Source organism: Dermochelys coriacea, chromosome 5 (assembly GCF_009764565.3).
Source record: "Dermochelys coriacea isolate rDerCor1 chromosome 5, rDerCor1.pri.v4, whole genome shotgun sequence".
NCBI lineage: Eukaryota > Metazoa > Chordata > Testudines > Dermochelyidae > Dermochelys > Dermochelys coriacea.
The window spans coordinates 133,069,946-133,093,611 of NC_050072.1; positions in this window are offsets into that span (position 1 = coordinate 133,069,946).

Here is a 23,666-nt window from a genome sequence, read left to right on the forward strand (position 1 = left end):
GTCTCATCCCCATCCCTGGCTCCCAGTACCAGTCTTCCCTGACGGCCCATTGTCTCAATCTACTCCCTCTGCCCCCTCTTCTTGATCCAGCTCTTGTCCCCTCGGCATTTCAGTCAAGCTCCCCTTTTCTATTGATACTTCTGCATCCCTTTCCAGGCGTGCTGGAACAATTTTTATAGTGGGGGTGCTAAGAGCCATTGAACCAAATTGTAAACCCTGCATATAATGGAAACCATTCAAGCCAGAGGGTGCTTTCCTAGTTCCAGCACCGATGTCCCTTTCTTGCCTCCATTCCTTGCCCCCTCTGCAATGAATGAGGGCTCTCCTCTGAGGCCTTAATGCTGCCTGAATGCCTTCAGGGGGAGCCCTGAGAACACAGGAGAGATGGTCTCCCTGCTCTCAGTTCCAGTGCTTGGCACTACAGCAGCCTGCAACCGCAATTGCAAGGAAAATCCTGCTCAGTCCTTACAGTCCTCGGCTGGAGCATGCTTATTGTGGACAGAATCTTTGGAGAATTTAGCTGTTAAGCTCCAAATAGTCTCTACCGAGTATGAAAAATCTCAGTTTGCACAAAGGCTTATATAAGGTGGCCAAATTTGAGTGGCATTTAACGGGAACAGCCAAAGGCGCATCCCTGGCACCAGAGTGACCACTCTGCGAAATTTCAAGTCCCTGCTATAAAGCAAGGAGGTGCTAGAGCTTCTCAGCAAAACAATTGTAAGATTATTATTTTTTGTAATATGGGCAAAACAACATATTTGTCCCTCATCTAATTCTTGCAAAGAGCTGAACTGTTTTAGATACATCTTTCTCCCACCAAAAAACGTCAGCCTGAGGCAGATATCTGGCATAGAAAATTTCAGCCCAAATGGTAAAGCTTCGCAAAATGATAAGGAACTTAAAAAAAGCTGTTCTAATGGAAAACATCAGGCAGCCATCCGATAGGTGGTGCTACCAGCTCCATCTAGAATAGAGTGTTTGTCTGATGGACACCTACCTCTTCTCACATTTATGACTCCAGCAATTACTTGTGTTGTAAAGGAAGGTGTTTAATATATTTTAGCTGCCTTTTAATGTGATTTAGCAAATAGAAATGAGGAGGCGGAGCCAGTACCGCATAATGAGCCAGCTCTTTATAGACCATCAGCAAGTGTTGTGCAGACAAGCAGCAATCTACAGAACAGAATTAGTCCTGGGGCTCTCTGGTTTGTGCACTCACTCGCTTGCACATCTTGTAAATACCAGCTGCACGGGGTTGGATGTCGCTTCTCAAACTTGAGTACAATCAAGTGTGTTACCAAGAAATTGTTACTGGAATCAATTTCTCCCTTTTTCTGCAGCCCTTCAAATGCCATACAAAATCCCCTCCTGCTTATGAAATTCAAGGGGGAAGAATACCAGCTTCTTGTAACTTGAACAAATGAGTCACCCAATTACAAGAAAATCTGAGATATGTGGGATGTGATAAAGGAAGAATGAATCCCTTAACTCTAATGGTTTGCAGTTGTGCTCTTCTCAATGTGTACGTTTCCCAATACTTCCAAGTTTTCCTTTCGGCTGCAGATAATTGTCATCAGATTGAGAAGAATCTTCATATGTAGATCTAAATATACTCAGTCCAACTTTTATTTAGATTTGAATCTTGGAACCTCTTAAAGTAAATAATGTTATGGAGGAAAGCATAGTTAATTCAATAAAATACAAACTGATTTATAGTACTGGCAAATGTAGAAATGGGTGGAAGGTAATAAAGTTCTCCAAAATATAGACTATGTTATTGCTAACAAGAAAAAAAAGTCTAGTGGAATGGAATTTAGCAGCACTGGAGTTGCAAAATGGTGCTGTTAATTGCACCAAAAGACAATGTAGAAGGTTAACATCAAAACAAGCCTGCAGAAATGTCATAGTTCCCAAAGACAAAGGGTTGTATTCACCCCTCACTTTGGCGTAAGTACATTAACTTCAATAGCAGTACTCCTAATTTACACCACTGCAACTGAGGGGAGAATCAGATTCAAATATTTCACTTGTACTCTGATATAGCAGGGACACTAACAGGGTGAAGTTTAAAAAATTGAGAAAAAGTAACACTCTCACTTTTTAATATTTTCACACTTTTCCAAGGGAAATATTTTGAAAGTGTCATAATGTGTTATCCCCCTGCTGCCCATTCATATACACGCTTTCTCTCACTTTTTAACAAAACTTTCCCCCAACTTTTTCTACTGAGAAAAAGTAAATGAATAGAAGAAGTGTTTTTCTTCATTTTCTCCAGCTTTTTTCCTTTTTGTCCACTGGAAGACGGGGTAGTTTAAAAAAAAAAGAAATGAAAAGAAAGTGGAATTTTCCCCCCACTATTTGAAGACAAAAGTTTCAATTAAAAAAATCAAAATTTTTCATTTTGAAATTTGTTCAAAAACATATTTTTTAATTGAAATTGATCTTTTTTCCTGAAAATTTTTTTTAATGAAATCCCATTTTTTGGCTAAAAGATTTTTACTAGCCTAATCCCTAGTTCTGTACCAAATTTGTTTTCCTTCAACAGCATCATACAAATTCGATTTCTTAGAACAGAGTCTCCTGGCTCTGGGTACTGCTTGCCAAGGAAAGAGGGACTGTAAACTCATGATCTGCCCTGAGTAAGGAGCAACACATTGTTGGCCTGCCCCAGGAGCAAAGGAGGGGACTACATTATCATTCCATCCGTGTGGTCCTTTAGCTCTCTGCTTGATCCGTGGGGAAAGTAATCTGCACCAGCCCTTTTCCTAGCACACACTACTTATCCTAAATTCTAGCTAAATTGGGGTGACTGGCAGATAATGAAGGGCAGAGCCACTCCCTGCCCACCTGTCAATAGGGGCAGTAGAAGCCCAGGAATCTATTTTCCCCCTTATGCTGCTACCTGCAGTACGGGGAAACAATGACAAAGGAGTAATGTGGCTCCTTTTGTCCCCTTATTTCCCTGCATGCGAGATCTGACCTTTGGTAAATAGCTGCTGTAAAACTCAAATTAAATATTGTTCAAATTGTTCCTGTGCTACAGTGCTTAGATTCTCCTTTTGTAGTCTCCCATTGCGGCCCACATCGTGCCTTTGTGATTGTCACCAATAAATACCTACAACAGTTTCACTTCACTCTTCCTCGTCCCCCCCACCACCTTATTTTTCATGCTAAATGGGATCCTCTTGTTTATTCAAGCAAATAGAATTGGACAATAGACAGAAACTCTCCTCTGCACCAGTAAACTATAGGCTTTGGGTTTAAAATAGCTTACACTGCGGTGTTGGTAACTGTGCTCTAATTAATAATCATGCTGCAGATACTGCCTGCCAGAGTTATCTAATCCACCAGCCAGACACTGCTTTCAAAATGCAATGCAACAGCACAGACATTGCTGATAGGGCTCCCTTCTGGAGGGGGTGGGTGGTGGGTGTGGAGGCCAAATCGCCTCTCCCATTGGTTGTTTTTCTGGTATGCTGATCAGGTGCTGATCCGCTGAAGTTGAAGTCAGATGATAGATTTCTACCTTATTGCTGCAGTAGGTCAAAGATGCCACTGTTTGAAACTTGTGCAAGGTTAGGAAAATATGCAAGAGAAAGAGAGCGGCAGGAGGGGTCTTTGTCTAAGTGATAGAATTTCATCCTAGCAGTTACAACGAGCTTCACGTTTCTTCATCATGCCAGCAGGATCAGAGCTAGGGAAATGAGGCAGTTCTCACTCCCTTTTGTCTGCTTCCTATATTTATTAAACGCATAATTTTAGCAATGGGAACAGCGCCTCCGTGCTCTGGGTCCTGCTTGCCAATCTGAATCCCTGCTTGCCAAGGAAAGAGGGAGTAGGATGAGCCGGAGCAGTGCGTGTGGGGAAATGTATTTTTCATTTCTTTATTAAGAAACACCCTAGAAAGATGAGCCACATTCCCTTATCTTTGGGCTCTCCGGCTGGGGCCAGAAATCATGCACATTCTGCTTACCCTTTATTTTCCAGTAAAATTCTAACAGATGGTGAGTGGTGCATGCTGCAGTTCAGGCTGAATTTCAACTCCTAGTGTGTATGTCTGTCCACACACACACACCCCTTTCTTTCAGGTGTCTGTGACTTTCTTGAAAAAGACCTCCTGGGCTGACATTTTCTATACTCGGACTCAGAGGTGAGTTTTTAAAGAAGTTTGGGCCAAGTTCGCAGAGCCATTTTCGAGTTTTTCAAGCAGAAATAAAGCCCCCCATGTTTTGAGTGGACATTTTGTGCTCGTACAGAGCCAGAGAGGGACTTGCCTTAAAGCAGCTTCCCATGTTAGGGCTCCCTGCATCCCAGTTCAGGTACAAAGGGAACAGCAATGTCTGCCTCTGCAATACTTTACGAAACAAATGGTCAAGGTGAGACAGAGAGAGAAGAGTAGGTTGTGAACAGAACTTGGGTTTGCTAGCAGAGCTGAGCCAGTAGCATTAGTGGAGGGAGAGAATTAAGCTGCAAGGAGGAGAGCATAGTGAGGCTCGGGAGGAATGTGGCTAGCAGACAGAGCACTAGGCTGGGGCACAGGATCCATGGCTTCTGGTTCTGGTTCTGCCTCTGGGTGTCCTTGGGCATGTCACTTTCCTTCTGTACATCAGTTTCCCCATCTGTAAAATGAAGCACTTTGAGATCTGCTGATGGAAAAGCATTTGATAATAGCTGGGTACTCTTATTATGCTATTCTTTTTCTGGACTCCTCCTAGCTTGGCATGATGATATGCCAACTCTTACTCAAGATTTAGAACTCGAGCTCAGTCTGGCCCACAGCTAAAACATGAATGAAGCCAGATATGTCCACCTTGTCATGTAGTTCTCATTAAGATCTAAAGTTCAAGCAACGATTGAATTAAATCAGCCAAGCAGTTTGAAAGCTATTATCATGGAAACAGGCAAGTTTTGCACTTGTTCAGTAGAATTTTTTCTGTCCAGTTTTATTATGAATATTATTATTAGGTGTCAGTTTTGATCACGTAATGGGATCACTTAAAGTTACAGACCCTGCCCCAAAGAGATTGCTGTCCAAATTCAGAGATGATAGCAAATGAGGAATAGACATTGGCCACAGGGGAAGGGAAGAGGATGGACAAGAATTTCAATAATAAGACTGCACGATTTACTAAATTTATCCCAATTCAAAATACACATGATGGGAGAACCCATGTGTTCCTAACTTTCAAACTACTGACCGGATTCATTTCAGCCTATGCCAGGAGGTTGACGTACAATAAACAGGTTGCATCAAATGCATCCTTAAGATGGAACAGAAATGTATCAAAAAATGTTTTTTTGTCATGGGTCTGTTCAGGAAGGGCATTTGAAGTAAGAGGTATTACTGTACACTCTGCACTCTATTGGTAGAGAGTTCAGATTCAGGCATCTTTGTCATCACACTGCAGTCACCAAATCTTTGGAACTTTCACTTGATTTTTAAGTCTCCGAGAGCTCAGTTCTGCTACTGTGGGTTGTCAGTCATCTTGTAGAAGTGGCCATGGTCTTAGGCTTATTTCATAGTGCCCAACTTTACCTTCTCCTGCATGTATACAGCTCCTATTGCATGCTTAAAGTCCATGGGAATTGTGCTCACGTGTCTAGGGGTCCGTCATTTGTGTTTATACATGAATCTGAAGCTGCGTAGATGGAAGGCTGATGAATGAAAATGGCTATTCTTGCAAATCTTCCTGTTTACTTAATATCCAGTGCAGCTAAGGTAATAACCGGCCCAGTGTTCATAAAGAGCCCATTCAAAGACTCACTAAGAGGCTTAGAATTCTGTGAAGCTCAAACTCCGGGAGTGAGTTAGATAATAGTCGTATTTGGGTAGTCTGGTTTGTGTGGCGGCTGATAACATTGTAACTAACCAAATTGTGACATAAATATGACTGAGGAAACAGGCAAATAGTTTGGTTTGTTTCAAATTATTATTCCTGGGGGGATTTCAAGAATTCTAGTTAGATAATCAGGGACACATGAATTTGACTCTAGTTTTTCTGACATCATAAGAATTCTGGGAAAGCTGCTTCGTAAGCAATCTAGGTTTTTGTTTTTAAAAAATATTTCCCCAAAGTTTTCCAGGATTATAAACTTTAATAAAGACAATGGAGCAGTTTTAATATTTATTACAGTGGCGCCTAGAGTCCCAACACCCCATTGTGCTAGGGGTTGTACAAGAATATAACAAAAAAGATTGTCTCTGACCCAAAAATCTTAGGGAAATAAAAGCTGACTAAAGTGGGGAAAAAATCCTTTAGCTCTTGAACTGTTTCAAGAGGTGGGATATGCTGAAATTGCAGTGAGACAATTTGAAAGGGGTAGTGGTGGTGTTTTAATTTAGATGGAATAAATGGGCCCCAAGAGTGTTAAAATGACCCTGAAACTGTCCAACATTAAACAGATTTAAGCAAGGTTCAGGGTTTGGTATTCAGAGACCTCAGCCTGCTTAATACCATGGCAAATACTTTATTATTTTTTAACCTTTTATTAAAGAAACAGAAAGGAAAATAGGTAAAGTATTTGAAATATAAAGTATTAAATGAGATTTGAGTGCTTTAACAACATCTCTTGTTCCCTTTCCCTTTAGCTAGAGAAAATTTTTAAAAGGAACCCCCCTGCCCCATTTGACAGTCTTTTAGATGATACTAGGAAGTAAAAACTGTTGGTTTTTGTGGAAAAGAAAAAAAATTGTTAAACTGGACTGGAGCTGTCATTCTTGCTACTGCTGTTCAAGTCTGATCCCATTTTCTAGAAGGGAGAACAATACATACACAAGAGAGGAGAGAAAAGAACTGCAAAGATAGAAAATGCAGCTGCTGTGTCTCTTGCTGATTTTTACTTGCAACCTCAGTGTTGGAAAAACACAGGCATAACACGCTTTCTTATCAGCCTATCCAAGACCTGGCAACCTTCTACCGGCATCGGGCTGTTTTGGTCATTATTTTTCTTTGCATATTTTACAACACTGATGTAAGCCTGTGACCAGAGAGGCAGTCTTGGCTGGCTAAGCCAGATTCTGATTAGACAGAAGGAAAAAGGAGAGGGATAGGAAAGAGAAGAAATAAGGCAGGGAAGGAAAAGGACACAAAATGTTACGTCCCAGGTGATGCTTGGGATTTAGTCAAAGCATGTGGAGGTAGCGATGTCATCTGGGTCCCTTCTTTTGACCGGGCCTGGTCAGGATATTTTTCGGGATCAAAGGCCCAGTGGTGTTATAGTAGAACCTAGGACCCTGTGGGGGTGGCAGTCATAATGGCTTATCTCATTCCTTCCCTTCTTTCAGTCAGCAATTGTTGCGTTCACTTCCCTCTTCATTTTTCCCCCAACCTCTTTTCTTTTAAAGACCCCAGAAGGGAGTGATGGATGGAATCGCCTTATTATTTGGTTTACCAATTAGGCTTCATTTTTGCCACACCAATTTTGGTCCATTGATTTCTGCTCTCATATGTCCCTTGTTCACCAGCCATGATTTTAACACAGCTCTTGAATTATATAAGTGGCTCTTTTTTTGTTTGTTTGTTTTCCTTTTGTACCTTTTTCCAACATTTATTGTTGTCAGTTAGGGTAACATTTTATAAACTTTTACTTACTTTTACAGTTGAGCTTACAATCAGGGTCAATTCATAAACCCAGTTATTACAACAGAGGGTTCTTTCTACCAGAAGGAAAAGAACTAGGACAGACCAGATGATCACGATGATCCCTTCTGACCTTAAAATCTATGAGTCTAACCATCAAGCCGACATGTACTTTGTAATTTACATCTCCATAAAAGGAGCAGGAAGGCAAAATGGTTTGGCTGCCATCCCTCGACCAGCCATGAAATTGTTCCCTCTGCAGATTGACAGAATTGGGAGTGAGCGAAAGAACAAACAAATATTTTAGTGTTGCTTCTAGTAACACATGGATGCCAAATCTAGCCTTTTCAGCGTTAGGAACCATCCGTTTCTGTTCTCGCAGAAGCAGCATCCTTAGGATTGCAAGGGGTTAAGATTAGAGGAGGAAACGGAAGAAATGCAAGAAATATTGTTGTCAATTGGCTCTCCTTCTGCAGCCAAACCTAAGAAAGGTAAATGTCTGTTAGCATCTTCAGCAGAGGAAAGAACAAGATGAGCACCATGACAAGCAGTACAGGGGGCAGAGATGCTTGCCCATCACTAGGCCATGGAGATCCACAATATCTGACTCCTCTCCAGTTTTGAGATCTCTTGAGGGGTCAAGAGAGGCCAATTCCCGCAAGTGCTGCTGTGTGTAGCAGGAGTGCTCTGTCCCTCCCTCCCTCATGCCAGGTCAGCAGAGGAGTTGAGAGAGGAGAGCCAGACTCAGCGTGGGAACCAGGCTTTTTCCCTAACGTCTGTAGCAAATAACTAAGGAAATTCCCAGCCCTAAACAACAAATGCACTAAGATGGAGTCCAGGTTGTAAATACAAGCTGATAACTCAAAGGGAAAACTATGACGGGTTAGAAATTTCCCCTCCAAGTTGGTTTTCGATGGAAAATTGAGTTTTTGATGGAACAATTTTTTTGTGTGTGAGAAAAGTGTCTGCATTTTGCAGCCAATTTCGATATTTCATCGAAAATCCAAATGTCTAAAACCCCAAAGTGTTCAGTTTTTGGCTGAACTATTTCAGTTTCCCCCCAGAAAAGAATTTACTGCATAACAAATTGCAAAGGGAGCTACTGTACTGATTGTATTAGTCATGATCAGATTGAATTCCTCAACCTGCTGCTTTTTTAATTAAAATGCACTTCCATCTGCTGCACTCGAGAGCCTGGGAATGGGGGGAAATCAGTTCCAGCTTTCTCTGAAATATGCAGTGCCTTGGCTACAAGAGTCTGGGTTTATAGCACCTGAATTATTGAGCCCAGGGCTAGGCAGAGGGAAAGATCAGGGAAAACTGGAGGCTGGCCAGAGAAGGGGAACAGAAATAGAGGGACTGAGTCATCAGGGGAGATGAAAAGAGCTCCAGGAAACAAGTCTAGCTTGACCAAGGGGCGTCTCAGGAGATGTGAGACAGGATAAGAGCCCAGGCCTTGGGTCGTAAACAAGAAGGGAGAGGAATTGTTTAGGGTGGACATAACCCTATGAGGAGACATAACCAACTATGAAGAGAAAGTGTTAAAGAAGGGAAAATAGAAGCTGATTATCAGGTTAACACCCTGACAGTGAGATCTGGTGAATCATCTCTCCCGTAGGACTGATGAGAGCACCATCTCTTGGGATATTTCAATCTAGCCTGGACAAACCCTGGATAATGTACCTTGGAGAGCACGTGTCAGGATCGGGCCTACTAGCTCTGTTCCAGCTCTGTAAGAACATTAGGGGCCATACTAGGCCAGACCATTGGGTCCATCTAGCCCAGTATCCTGTCTTCTGACAGTGGCCATTGCCAGATGCTTCAGAGTGAATGAACAGAACAGGCCAATCATCAAGTGATCCATCCACAGTGATCCACTCCCAGCTTCTTGTAGTCAGAGGCTAGGGACACTCAGAGCCTGGGGTTGCATCCAGATCCCTAAGTGGCCCCCTCAAGGATTGAACTCACAACCCTGGGTTTAACAGGCCAATGCTCAAACCACTGAGCTATCCCTCCCCCCGCATCCCTGACCATCTTGGCTAATAGCCATTGACAGACCTATCCTCCATCAACTTATCTAGTTCTTTTATGAACCCTTTATGATGTTTTTGAGTCTTTGGCTAGTTTCTCTTCTAATTCCAATTTTTTTCTATCTGTTCTAACGATCTGCCAGTGCCCCCCTTGGAACTGCAGCAGTGAAGAGCCAACACACCCTAAGACAAAATGAAATCTGCTGTCAGATTGCCCCTCTCCTAGTGGAATGAAGCCCTTTTTATAGTGATGGGTTAATTTGTGTGGCAACAAAATAAAACAACACTTCCTTGTAGAAGAAACTCACTGTGCATCCAGCTAAGTACTCAAGGGAACTGTATTGCTCCTCCCACAATTTCCTCCAAGTCTGTAAATGAATTTTAATGCTCATAAAAGTAAAGGACTAGTTGTTCTGGCCTGAGTGGCACCAGTGTGAGCTTCCTCCCTGCGATCAATCAGTCTGTATCACCATGTATGTTGCTGTGCAGCTCTGCCTACCTCCAGAGATGTTGCTGTGCTTTCACATGCACTAAGCAATATCCTTTTACACAAGGTTGTGGCATTGGTTCAGAGAGCAACAGGTTTTAGAGCAAGAATAGTGTTTTAGCCTGTTCTACTGTCATTCTGCTGATCTAAAAGTGTTTGCAACCACAAATTAAGCCTCAAATGCTGCCATGAGTTAGGTGAGGGATATCTACGGGTCACTCCACCCATTAGAGAAATGCAACCACCTCTGGTGTAGAACACAACACTACTTAGTAATTTAGAGGAAGAAGAATATTGTCTCCAACTGAAACTGCAGGTGGAATTTATACAGGTAGAACCTCGATAAGAGGTGGGCTCGGGAAGCCACTTGCAGGGTAGAACAACAACTTTATTGTTATGAACAAACTATGTATTCTTTTGTGCCAGCAGATGGTGATCTAACTATGGACACAGACACACATGCACAGTTCTGGTCTCTGGTCTTGTATAGAGCACTCCATGTAGGGTTGCCAGGTGTCCAGTTTTCGACTGGTACGCCCAGTCGTAAAGGGGCCCTGGCGGCTCTGTTCAGCACTGTGGACTGGGCTGTTAAAAGTCCGGTGGGCGGTACAGCAGGGCTAAGGCAAGTTCTCTGCCTGCCCTAGGTTTGCACAGCTCCTCATAAGTGGCCGGTGCAGGGGCAATCAGGGAAGCTCCATGTGCTGCCCCCGCCCCCAGTGCCAGCTCCGCAGCTTCCATTGGCCGGGAACCATAGCCAATGGGAGCTGTGGGGGCAGTGCCTGTGGGTATGGGCAGCCGCCTGGCCACGCACCTCTGCCTAGGGGCCAGACGTGCCAGTCACTTCTGGAAACAGCACAGAGCCAGGGCAGGCAGGGAGCCTGCCTTAGTCCTACTGCACCACCAACCAGGAGCCACTTGAGGTAAGCGCTGGAGCCCACACCCCAAACCCCCTGCTCCAAGTCGGAACCCCCTCCTGCACCCTAACTCCCTCTCAAACCCCACACACCCACCCAAACCCCCTGCCCCAGGTCAGAATCCCTCCTACACCCTACCTCCCTCCCAGACCCCCCACCCCAAGCCCCTAACCCAGGTCGGAACCCCCTCCTGCATCCAAACTCCCTCCCAGACCCCACACCCCAACCCCCTAACCCAGGTCAGAACCCCCTCCTGCATCCAAACTCCCTCCCAGACCCCACACCCCAACCCCCTAACCCAGGTCGGAACCCCCTCCTGCATCCAAACTCCCGCCCAGAGCCCACACCCTGCACTCCCTCCCACACCCCAGTCCCATAGCCCAGCCCTGAACCTTCTACAGCCCAAACCCCCCATCCCCAGCACCATCCTGGAGCCCGCACCCCCAGCTGGAGCCTTCACCTCCCCTCACACTCCAATACCCTGCCCCAGCCCAGTGAAAGTGAGTGAGGGTGGGGGGGGGGCTCAGAGAAGGGGTGGAGCCTCAGGGCAAGGCGTGGGGAAAAGGTGCTCAGTTTTGTGCAATTAGAAAGTTGGCACCCCTAAATCCATGTCTCCTAAACTGGAATTCAACCAAGACACCAATCCCTAGCCATGCGAAAAGGGCCAGGCTCAAGATCTGGGGTTGAACTGTGCACCTCAGCTGTGACATGGCAGCTTGAGCAGCTCAAAGGCTGCTAACATGGGGCCAGGGCCTTGGTGCAGACCTGAGGCCGATAAAAGATAGCTACCTACTGTAGTGAACGACTCGTGCAGTCCCGGCAGGCACTCCAGCCAGCAGCGTCGACACAACCTGAAGCAGCTTCCCGGGATGTCATGAGCACAGTCCAAGATGTAAAGGCTGCCAGCCATTAAAACGTTCAGTAGCGATGGCCAGGAAAGGATTGTTTTCATGAAAATGTCGTTCCCCTTTTAGATACAATTGAAAATCCCAGTGGCCCATATTGCTGTCGTAAATTTCAATTTTTTTTCCAACCACCTCTAATTTTTAATGGTAATATTATTGTCACACTGCTACCCACGGTGGGCTAGGTGCTGGCGAAATGTACAACTAAATTAAGACTGAAGGTGCTTGTTTTTGTACAATACCAAAATCTCATGCAGTAAGTCATGCTCCCCTTCCCACCCCCATTTTCCCTTCCACCACCTATTGGTCTGTCTAGGATGTGCTAAGATCGCAGCACTCCCCACCCCTTTCTGCTGACTCAGTATTTTGTCTATTAGACATTGAAAACAATGAGACTACTCAGAAACTTAAAGTTGAATGTGCCCTTAAGTGCTTTGCTGGCTCCAGGGAGGGTACATTGGGAATCATGCCATCAAAGTCAATGGAGCTAAAGCCATGTGAAGCTGCAGCGGCTGAGAGGCAACTCCAGCCCTTTCCCTTCTATCCTCAAACAGCTGCATGTACTCTTGGAGCGCAGCTGTATTTTTTTTTCCAAGTCCTTGCACTCTCCTTGCTTGCTTTCCTTAACCTTCTGAAGGGTCATTTATCCCACAAGTGAAGAAACAGAGCAGCACCGTCTGAGTTCTTTGGAAACCCACTGGTGCCCTAATTAAACACAGTGACAACACGCGTTGTGTTTCTGGTGCAGTCCCGCGGAGGGCGCGTGGGTCTGGGATGTGTGGTGTGGGCTGGACTCACTCAGCAAGCCAACAAAGAGAGTGCTAAGTGCAGTAAGACTGGAGGAGGCTTTTATCCGTTTAGCACAGGGTTTGGCACTTTGGACCTAGGTATTTGATTCAGTGAGGTCTTTCCCCCCGCTCCTAGCAAGCATCACTTCATATATGTGCATGCCCATGATTCAAGCCCCCTGTCGGGGATTAAGTGCTTAAATATGGGGGTGATACATTTCCAGCATCTTGTGAGACCTGTTATTTATTAGTCTGACTCTTTGCGCTGTTGATTTTGGTCAGGACTTTTTGTTTTTGTTCTCCATTATATAAAACAATAAAGAGGATGTTATACAAGAAAGCAGCTAGCTCTTTATCTGATCCTTTCCCACGAATCCCTGTTTTGGATTCAAAGCCAGGGCTCCAAGCTGAGCTCTACCATTGTGATCTGCATCAGGGTCTTACAAATAAAGGCCCCCCCAACTGCAGCACAACACCTAAGCGTGTGCTTCAGCCTAGGTCTAGTCATCAAAGCACTTGAGCATGTGCTACATCCGTTCACTTAAAGTTGAGCCCATGCTTAAAGTGAGTTGCTCAATCAAGGCTATAGACGCTATATGCACACTGGGGCTCATTAAGGGACCAGCACAAAGAAAGAGCCATGCACTCTCCCTGACTTGCACCCTCCCTTCCTTGGGGAACTTGTGCTCAGGAATCTCGGCAGCTTCCAGAGCCAGGCGGTGCCAGGGAGAGCAAGAAGCTTCGCTGCCTTTCTACCTCCAAGCTTCAGCACCACAAATCCCGCTGTGGCTCTCAGGGGGCGAGACGAGAATGTTAGCCCCATGCAATCCCCCCCACACATTCACCCACACACCAGCAACTTTTGGCAGGCACTTGCATAATTCCTCCTCTCCAGGGCAGAATTTGGCCCTCAATCATCGTCAAATGGAGACTCAAATAGTGCACCAATTAACACAGCAAGAGAGAGGATCAGTTGTTTCCCTTGGAAAACTAACAGGATCTAATGAAGTGGCATGGTGCAACAATCAAATAGATGGCGTGATTTTGGGGCTGCTGCCCCTCAGACTACCCTCTGAGTGCTGCCTGAGTAAAACTGACATGATTGGATGCCCAGCTCACAAATGAATGGGAATTGAGCATCCAAATCCCTTAGGCAACTTGGAAAAGCTAAGCCTTGCTCTTCCACAACACGAACAGGCAAGGTTACTATGACACTGGTAAACCAAGTGCCAGCTCTGACCAGGGCCATAGGCATTAGCTAGGTTTCAGAGTAGCAGCCATGTTAGTCTGTATTCACAAAAAGAAAAGGAAGACTTGTGGTACCTAGAGACTAACAAATTTATTTGAGCATAAGCTTTCGTGAGCTACAGCTCACTTCATCGGATGCATGAGCTAAGAACTGACAAACTCATAGCTGGAAACCAAACCAGCTCACCTCTATGTTACCTGTTTTGAACAAAACTATCAGTCTTATAAGCATGTATTTAGTGTTTACACAGTGAAATGCATGCAAGTGGCTGCCTGCATTAATCTTGCTGGTAATGTCTGTAGTCCATGTCACCCGGTAAAATATGTTTGTTTTATAATCGTAAAAATGCCTGCTCTGAACTTGTGAACCCAGATGGGAAGAGTGGCTCCCCACCTATCCAGGGGTACTATCAAAAATTAAATGGGCCATTGTAAGACAAAAGCTTTGTTGACTGTCCCATCCACCAAAGGAGAAGTATGGGCAGAAGTACTTGTCCCACCAGTTTGAATGCTGGAAGAGGGAAATAAAAATAGCTAACATGAAGCTTTTTCATCTCTTTGCTGTTTGGACCTGCACTAGGGCTAACACTAAGAAACAAAAAAAACAGAGATTCCCAGGCCGACCGAGGTTAAGCCCTAAAAAGACATTCAGTGCTGGCAGATTACTCCATCTCTTCAAATCACAGATGGAAACTCGTTTGTGTATATATGCTTGCTTGCTTTAACCTGTAAATAACTCACATTTCCTTTTCCTGGTTAATAAACCTTTAGTTAATTTATTATAGGATTGGCTACTGGCATTGTCTCTGATATGCGATCTAAGATACAAATTGACCTGGAGTAAGTGATTGGTCTCTTGGGACTGGCAGCAATTTGAATATTTTTGGAGTAAGTAACTAAGTCCAGCTTGCCTGGGTGGCAAGCTAGACTGGTGTGCCCAAGGGGACTGTCTGTGACTCCATGGTAAGACTGTTACAGTGTTCTAGGAGTTCACATTTGTTGCTGGGTTTGTGAAATCATTATAGAATTCTATCATTATAGAATATAGCCCCAGTTTGGGGTGTCTGCCTTGCTTTTGACAGGCTGCCCTGAGGTTGGCACTCTCAGCTGTGAACCATTCTGACAGCATGGCAGAGAAATTTCAGCATGAACTGGCTGGAGTCTCCTGCAGCAGAACCACACAACAAGTTGTTTTTTATTCTCCAGCTTATGCAAGATCTAAGTACATGGCATTAAAAGGACACACCGTTTTGAACATTCAATTGCTAGCTTTGCATGCCCTAGGCAAGAAGCCCAAGGACATCTCTGCTGCTTTGACTGAGGCTGGTGTAAATACTGACAAAGAAAAGAAGTCTTTGCAGCACAAAACCATGTATCACCAGAGATACAGCGAAGGCAGGATAGCCATTGGTCTTGGATGGTTTAGACACAACAAATCCTGCATCTTGGCAGGGGGTTAGACTAGATGACCTTTGCGAGCCTTTCTAACCCTCTGGTTCTCTGATATGGTAAGGAGCAAATTTCTTGCCGCTGTTGCAGAGAGATGGTGAAAGTACAAAATGCAGATGACTTGGTTAGTCCTGTATAAACAACAGCATCAGCACCAATGCGTGAGAGTTGGCGAAACTCAGCAGATCACAAAAGAAGAAACCAAAAATAACCATGCCGCAGCTAGATGTTGGCTTAGCAAGGTGCATCAAGCTTTATGGAAATGCAGGAAGGAACAGTATTAATCATGTAATTAAGGAAACCAGACAGGATACAGAACTGTGTTATTCATCCTTAGTGTACAGATAGTGGAAAGACTCCAGTACAGCCCAGTACAGTATTAAACAACATTTCAAGTCCTGAACTACCTTGTTAATTTTTTTCCTTATTGAAATGAAATCCTAGCGCTGAAGAGGAGAATGATTTGTGTCTGGGTCTTTCTGCCAGGAAAGGCTGGATGAGCCTTGCCTCCTCCAGCAGGCCCTGCTCTTCTTTGCTGTGTTTATAAATGTACGCGAAGGGCACTTGGTGGTCTGGAGGGGTGCTGTTTGGTGGGGAAAGCTAAGCAAAGAGCCCCGCTGTGCCTGGGGCTACAAAGGCCAGACACCTCGCACAGCGTGCTGTGGCCCACCTTGTAAGCTGGAAAGGCTAACCCACTTGCATTGCTCTGCTGTTGTGGGTTCCATATGGCTTCCTGTGCAGGGTGAGGACAGCAGCGGGATCGTGGGATTAATGCACAAAGCCCTCAATGGCTCAAGCCTTGTCTGTCTTCCAGAGCGTCTCTGTTCTGTACAGCTGGGAGCTCTACAGCAGATAGAGCACAGGGCAAGGGTCCCAGGGAACAGCAGTAGGGCTTTTGGGCAGCAGGGCCTTCATATGAGCAAATCGTCCCCTCAGAATGGGCTCCGACCATAGCCCCTTGAGGGCACGCCTTTGTGCTGGGACAACAGCAGCGTGGCCCGGTGATGTGCCCCTGCTGAGAAGGGCTGGGGAGGTGCTGGGCCTTGTAGCCTTACCCCATGCAGTTAGAGGGAGGGCTGAAGAATATACATCGCCCCAGCTGGATGGTGCTTGAGCAGGTGACAGTTACTAAATACCGGTATCCTAATATTCTTTTGTCCTCCACTGAGGGCATTTGGATGAAGAATATAATTGGCATCGGATAATGATCAGAATTCATTAAGTGTGAACGTTGGAGGGTCACATACAGTGTAGCTTAATTCTCTAGTGCCTTATTTTTATTTGTACTCATTTCTGAGTTACTGCCGAGCTACAGCCCCAAGTTGTGACTTTGGGATCTGTTCTCACTGGAGAATGACATGCATTGCAAGTCCTGCTACATTCACATGTATGTAATATGCTGGTTTAATGCATGTGATCAAGTCTCCTTCTAGGGGCTAGCCCCAGCAAAAGGTTTACAGATATAGCTCATTACACGTCCTTGCATCAAAAAAAGTGCAGACCCCTAAATCAGCCTAATTCCCTCCTTAATTTAGTTTCCTAACATGGGGGAAATGCCCTTTGGCCTAATAGTATATTAATTGCTCAACTATTAGATAGTTTTGCTATCTTATAAAGAGAACCACCAGCCTTTGGGTTGCATCACCTGGAATGCTGGGCACAGAAAGCATGAGCGGGTGCCACTGTAGCTACAGATGAATTTGTTCCCAATATTTTGTTACATTCAATGGCACCATATCCTGGCTCTTGCAAACATGGTGTTTGACCAAAAGATGCCCCTAAATTTGGTCTGTTGCCCTCTTTCATCAAAAGTGATGAAAGAAGGGCCACTCCCATTTTGCTAGTGCAATCAAGTGAGTTTCAGTCCTAAATAAAAGGCAGCTTATGCTTCAACAAAACAATTCCAAGATGCCTGTGGGCATTACATGGTTGTGAAATTATATTTCACTTGCAGCCAGACGAGCCTGGGCTGCAATTTTGTCAGATTTTGTAGATTAGGTAGCGCTAGATTTACTCAATAGTTAACTGAGAGACCTCCAAGGAAAACTGAGCTTGTGCCAAAAGCAGCCTTGATCATTCAGCAGATGGCATCTTTTCCCTGGAGTCTGGGAATGTCCCAGCATAGCATTAGTAGCCATGTCTTGGTGGAGATTTTATCAGAGCTTTATAGCTTGAGCTTAAATGTGGTACATATGCTTTTGGTTCACAGGTGCAGGTTCTGTTCCTGCTTTGCGCCATTAAGAGGGAGATTTTTCAAAAGCACTCAGCACTAGCCTAACACCGCTCTAACTGAAGTCAATGAGAGCTTAGGAGCAGCTAGGCCAACACTAAAACACTTTTTCTAAAGTGCTGTTTCCACCAGTAAAATGGCAGTAGAATGTCAGTCTCTCAGAAAGGGAGAGAGAGTTAAGAGAGGAGAACACGAGGAAACTGAGCTCCAAGAGAAAAGCTGGGATGAGGAGGTTGTGATGGGGACCCTGTTTGTTGAATGGGGCCGGGCCCAGTTCAGGGTTGGTACATCCCATCACACAGTCATCTGGACTCCCTGTGGGATCAAAAAATTGTAACAAGGTGGCCTCAGGACCCCTGGTGGGGCCAAGCAAATAATCCACCTGTGGCCCCGGGCAAGGTAGAACCATCAGTTTGTAGCCTCCAAGCCTCCTGGTTGGGGCAAGCAACAGCAGTTGTGGGTCTGGGCAGGGCAGGACCAACAGTCAGTTTGCACACACACACACCCCCGGAGTGGGGCTGGGTAAACAAGCTGACTATGGCTCCCGAGCCTCCTGGCTGGAGAAGGCAAAAACAACGGGGGGGGGGAGGGTTCTGACCCTCTGGGCAGAGCAGAACAAATGATCAAGTTGTAGCCCCCAGGCAGGGCAGAGTAAACAGTCTATGGACCCTCAGCCTCCTGGCTGGGGCAGGCAAACAAACAGTAGCCACACCTAGTAGTAAGTGGGGTGGGGTAGAGGAACCCAGGCCCAACCTGCTCCACTGGGTTCAAACCCAGGGCCTTTGAAGCCAGGGAATTCTCCAGTTAGGTTTTAAGCACCGACTTCTACTACATTCCCTGGGTCACTTCCTACCGCAAGGTGCATCTCAGGCATCTCCCTGGCTAGCAGCAGTTTGTTGTCCCCATCAATCTCTGCAGTCATCTGGTCGTCCCCAGCGTAGTCCGGGTCGACGATTCCCACCGCTTGGAGGGTCTCAGGCATCTCTGCAGGAGCTTGTAACACACATCCATCTTCCTCCTCAGCCAGCCAATACTGAGATGGGCTTCCTCCTTTTATCTGTCCCTTCTACTTGCAGCATGCGCAGCAAGGGTGAGGGGGCATGATCTCTTGAACCCACAGTGATTGGTCCATCCCCATTGGCCCAGTGTGGAGTTGGTACACCCCATCACAGAGATGTGTGGTGCGTTCACTATGTCCTTGGCACCTTTCACGTGACCAGGCTAGGTGAGTAAGCAAATTTCAGGCTCCTCATTCATTTTTACAGGCCACCATACTGGTTTGTCTGCAGACACTGTGAGGAGGCAGAAAGAGAGAGAGTCTGAGCTGTAGGGACCCTTGCAATTGTTCTTAGAAATTGAACTCTAACTGTACCTAAGCAGATGCCCCACAAACAAGAGAGAGAATTTTTCTAGCAGTGCATGTGTCCCTGATACTTTGTACAGCAACTAAACCTATAGCCAAACAGGTAACAAATAACAATCCTTACTATTGGATGAAATCCTCCTGTGATCAACTTCCTTTCCTCCTGCCAGCTTCACCTCTAATTTTCCTGGACTGAATTTTAGTTAGTTGCTTGGCTTTCTTCAAAAAGCAACCATTTGTCCCTTGGGTCATCTCATGAGAAAAACTCTGGTTCATCAAACTCACCTCAGTCCCTGGAAAAATCATGGCACAGGTACTCAAGGAAACCATTTTGAAGCACTTGGAGGAGCGGAAGGTTATCAGGAACAGTCAACATGGATTCACCAAGGCAAGTCATGCCTGACCAACCTGATTATTTTCTATGATGAGATAACTGTCTCTGTGGATATGGGGAAAGCAGTGGGCATGATATATCTTGACTTTAGCAAAGCTTTTGATATGGTCTCCCACAGTATTCTTGCCATCAAGTTGAAAAAGTACGGATTGGACGAATGGACTATAAGGTGGATAGAAAGCTAGCTTGATCGTCTGGCTCAATGGGCAGTGATCAACGGCCTAATGACTAGCTGGCAGCCGGTATCAAGTGGAGTGCCCCAGGAGTCAGTCCTGGGGCCAGTTTTGTTCAACATCTTCATTAAAGATCTGGATGATGGGATGGATTGCACCCTCAGCAAATTCACAGATGACACTAAGCTGGGGGGAGAGGTGGAGACACTGGAGGGTAGGGATAGGGTCCAGTGTAATCTAGACAAATTGGAGGATTGGGCCAAAAGAAATCTGATGAGGTTCAACAAGGACAAATGCAGAGTCCTGCATTTAGGAAGGAAGAATCCCATGCACCGCTACAGGCTGGGAACTGACTGGCTAAGCAGCAGTTCTGCAGAAAAGGTCCTGGGGATTACAGTGGATGAGAAGCTGGATATGAGTCAGCAGTGTGCCCTTGTTGCCAAGAAGACTAACAGCATATTGGGCTGTATTAGCAGGAGCATTGCCAGCAGATCGAGGGAAGTGATTATTCCCCTCTATTCGGCACTGGTGAGGCCACATCTGGAGTATTGTGTCCAGTTTTGGGCCTCCCACTATAGAAAGAATGTGGACAAATTGGAGAGAGTCCAGTGGAGAGCAACAAAAATGATCAGGGAGCTGGAGCACATGATTTATGAGAGGCTGAGGGAACTGGGCTTATTTAGTCTGAAGAAGAGAAGAGTGAGGGGGGAATTTGATAGCAGCCTTCAATTACCTGAAGGGGGGTACCGAAGAGGATGGAGCTGGGCTGTTCTCAGTGGTGGCAGATGACAGAACAAGGAACAATGGTATCAAATTGCAGTGGGGGAGATCTAGGTTGGATATTAGGAAACACTAAGGAGGGTGGTAAGCACTGGAATGGGTTCCCTAGGGTGGTGGAATCTCCATCTTTCGAGTTTTTTAAGGCCTGGCTTGACAGAGCCCTGGCTGGGATGATTTAGTTGGGGATTGGTCCTGCTTTGAGTAGGGGGTTGGACTAGATGACCTCCTGAAGCTACTTCCAACCCTAATGTTTTATGATTCTATGCTACTAGCCCATCTGAAGAGACCCAGCCCTTGAAAACAACAAGTGTATAAAAACTGAATTGTGCCTCAAAACAGATAAAGTGTCCTTGGTGTTGCAGAGATAACTGGCTCAGACAGATGGTTGAATTTGCATCTATCTAGGGTTCGAAGAATGGTCTAGTGAATAAGCCACTGGGGACTTGAAATCCGAAGACCTGAGCTTAATTCCTCGCTCAACTACAGATTTCCTCCCAAGTCACACCTGTAAAATGGGGGCAGTATTCTCTGTATCAGAGCTCAGACTGCTTGACAATGCAGGCAATACAAGTATATCCAGAGACTCCCATCAGGACCAGCGCTATTAGAGAAGACTTTTCCCTTCTGTCTCCGTGAGAATGCTCTGACTTGTATTTGTTATGCACAATTTGATGATGTCAGTCAAAAAAGGTTTTAGATATTTATTTGTGGTTTACCTTTGTGCTGCTTACCTTTGCTCTCATATTTAGGATTGCCTCTGCTCATAGTTACTGGTCAATAAAAATGTAACATCTATTATTAGCAGTGGAAAGGCAATTGCATATAGCATGCCAAATCAGATTCTGGACATACTAATTCTAGGTAAACAAGATAAATTTAGATATATTTGAGATGCCAACAGTAAAAGCTTTCAATGCCTGTTAGAGAAATGTCTCCTATATCTCCATGTCAAGTGTAAAAGTATAATTAGGCAGGCCAAAAATGAATTTGAAGAGCAACTAGCAAAAGTGTCAAAAACTAACACCAATACTTTGTTTAAGTACATCAGAAGCAGGAAGCCTGCCAAACAATCAGCGGGGCTACTGAACGATCGAGGTGCTAAAGATGCACCCAAAGAAGACAAGGCCTTTGCAGGTAAGCTAAATGGATTCTTTGCATCAGTCTTCATTGCAGAGGATATGAAGGAGATTCCCACGGCTCAGCCATTCTTTTTAGGTGACAAATCTGAGGAACTGTGCCAGATTGAGGTGTCAGTAGAGGAGGTTTTGGAAGAAATTGATAAATTAAACAGTAATAAGTCACCAGGACCAGATGGGATTCACTCATGAGTTTTGAAGGAACTCAGATATGAAATTGCAGAACTACTAACTGCGATATGTAACTTATCACTTAAATCAGCTTCTGTACCAGATGACTGCAGGATAGCTAATGTGATGCAATTTTTTAAAAAGGCTCCAGAGGTGATCCTGGCAATTACAGGCTGATAAGCCTAACTTCAGTACCAGGAAAATTGTTTGAAACTATAGTAATGAACAGAACATTCAGACAAACAGATGAACACGATTTGTTGGGGAAGAGGCAACCTGGGTTTTGTAAAGGGAAATCATGCCTCACCAATCTATTAGAATTCTGTGAGGGGGTCAACAAACATGTGAACAAGGGTGAACCAGTGGATATAGCCAACTTGGATTTTCAGAAAGCTTTTGACAAGGTCCCTCACCAAAGGCTCTTAAGCAAAGTAAGCTGTCCTGGGATAAGAGGGAAGGTTCTGTCATGGATCAGTAACTGGTTAAAAGACAGGAAACAAAGGATAGGAATAAATGCTCAGTTTTCAGAGAGAGGTACATAGTGGTGTCCCCCAGGGCTTTGTGCTGTTCAACCTATTCATAAATGATTGGGGAAAAGGGGTAAAGAGTGAGGTGATAAAATTTGCAGACAATACAAAGTTATTCAAGATTGTTAAATCCAAAGCAGACTGCAAAAAGCTACAAAGCAATCTCTCAAAACTGGGTGACTGGGGAACAAAATGGCAAATGAAATTCAAATTTGATAAGTGCAAAGTAATACATACTGGAAAACATAAACACAACTATACATACAAAATGATGGGCTCTAAATTAACTGTTAACACTGAAGAAAGATCTTGGCGTCACTGTGGATAGTTCTCTGAAAACATACGCTCAATATGCAGCAGCAGTCAAAAAAGCGAACAGTGTATCCAGAACCATTCGGAAAGGGCTAGCTAATAAGACAGAAAATGTTATAATGCCACTATAAAAGTCCATGGTACACCCACATCTTGAATTCTGTTTGCAGTTCTGCTCATCCCATCTCAAAAAAGATCTATTAGAATTGGAAAAGATACAGAAAGGGGCAACAAATATAATTCAGAGTATGAAACAGCCTCAATATGAGGGGAGATTAATAAAACTTGGCTTTTTCAGCTTGGAATGAAGACGACTAAGGGGGGATATGATAGAGGTCTATAAAATTATGACTGGTGTGGAGAAAGTGTAAAGGGAAGTGTAATTTACCCCTTCACATAACTCAAGAACCGGGTGGGGAGTCACCCAATGAAGTTAATAGGCTGCAGGTTTAAAACAAAGAAAAGAAAGTATTTCTTCACACAACACACAGTCAACCAGCGGCACTCATTGCCAGGGGATGTTGTGAAGGCCAAGACTATAATGGGGTTCAAAAAACAATTAGATAAGTTAATGGAGGGTAGGTACATCAATGGCCATTAGCCAAGATCATCAAGGACATAACCCTGTGCTCTAGATGTCCCTAGCCAGAAGCTGGAAGAAGTCAACAGGGGATAGATCGCGTGATAATTGCCCTATTCTGTTCATTCCCTCTGAAGCACCTGGCATTGGCCACGGTTGGAAGACAAGATACTGGGCTAGATGGACCATTGGTCTGACCCAGGATGGCTGTTTTTATGTCTTATAGCTGGGGACGGTCTTACATGTCCATTGTTTTTAATATATCACAGAGAGGAAACAGTGTTAACTGTGAAGAAGAGTTATTCCAGTAAACATCTTTGGCAGCTCGCTGTCACCCACAGCATAGGATATTACCACAACCTTCTGCACCAGACCAGTGCAGCTCCTCAACACCACCGGAGTTATTCTGTTCTGTTACATATGGGTTCTTATACTGCATGTCTCATCATAGGTTTCAGAGTAGCAGCCGTGTTAGTCTGTATTCGCAAAAAGAAAAGCAGTACTTGTGGCACCTTAGAGACTAACAATTTTATTAGAGCATAAGCTTTCGTGAGCTACAGCTTATGCATCCGATGAAGTGAGCTGTAGCTCACGAAAGC